We start from the raw sequence: 1,513 nt of genomic DNA on the forward strand, positions 1-1,513 counted from the left end.
TGAACCATGCAAATTGTTATATGTCTTACTTCTTATTTTATTATATCCCTTATTTTTTATCTTGTCGGGTTTCCATGTTAGTATTCTAACAGTGGTATCAAAACCATCTTGATTGATATTGTCAATACACAAAAGTTATTCATATATACGATTACCATTCACGTCGACAACACTATTCATTTATATATCACTATTCATCCCACTGTATTGTTCACATACATTATTGTTGGTGTTTAAAAAAAAGTTAATGCGGTGATTAAATATAGTTAGAAAGTTCTGTTTAAGGAGATTGGATTTTAAACGGGACTATTTATGACCCCTCCAATCTTTCCTGGGAACCTACTTAGTGAAGTATTATTCACACAATATTATTTTTGTATATGTTGCAGATCAGTGAAGCAGTGATAGCTAAATAAATCACGGTGAATAAAATAGTAGCAAAGTACAAGATTGAAAGGTTCAGTGGGAGCAATTTCTCACTATAGAAAATGAGAATTAAGACAATCTTAAAGAAAAACAATTGCTTGGTAGCAATTACGGACCGGCCCGCGGAGATCACTGATAATATAAAATGGAATAAGATTGATGGCAATGCTATTGCTAACATATATTTAGCATTAGCTGATTAAGTATTATCAAATATGAAAAAAAAAAACAGCTAAAAAGATATGAGAGACTCTAACAAAGCTATACGAGTCCAAGTCTTTTGCGCAATAAGATTTTTTTAAAGCGGAGACTTTATACCCTTCGAATGGCAGAAACCACAATGGTGACTAACCATATCAATACAATAAAAACTCTATTTTCACGACTTACTACGTTGTGTTAACAAATAGAGGAAAATAAACATTCTGAGCTTCTAGTTTAAAGTCTTCATGATTCATATGATTAGTTCATTATCAACTTGACCAATAATATCCTCTCAGACTATTTAGTTTTTGATGATGTTGCAGCCGCTATTTTAAAAGAAGAAAATAGGCACAAAAACAAAGAAGACATAAATAATTCAAACTAAGTAGAGCCATTGTTGGAGTCAAGAGAAAGATCAATGGAGCGTGGCTCCAGTTGGCTCCAGTGGGAGTCAAAGGCAAGGGAGGTCCAAATTAAAAAGTAAAAAGATTGTGAAATGCTACAACTATGGTAGAAAATGGTACTTTAAAAATGATTGTTTGTTTAAAAAGGGTATAAAGAACATTGCAGAGTCATCAAAATCTCAAGGATGTTTTGCAAATAACTTAAAAGATGGGGAGATTTTATATAGTGAAACAACGACAATCTTTAAAGATAGAGAAGAGCTTACTGAGGTGTGACTAATGGATTCAAGAGTAACATGGCATATGACTCTTAATCGAGATTGGTTCCATACATATGAACCCATATTTACAGGTACAGTGTATGGGTGATAATTATGCTTTAGAGATTGTTGGCATTGACACTATCAAATTGAAGATGTATGATGGCTTAAATTATACTATTTCAGGAGTGTGACATGTGAAAGACTTAAAAAAAAAAA

The sequence above is a fragment of the Populus euphratica genome, unplaced genomic scaffold (genome assembly GCF_000495115.2).
Source record: "Populus euphratica unplaced genomic scaffold, PopEup_1.0 scaffold65.1, whole genome shotgun sequence".
In the NCBI taxonomy this organism is placed as follows: Eukaryota; Viridiplantae; Streptophyta; class Magnoliopsida; order Malpighiales; family Salicaceae; genus Populus; species Populus euphratica.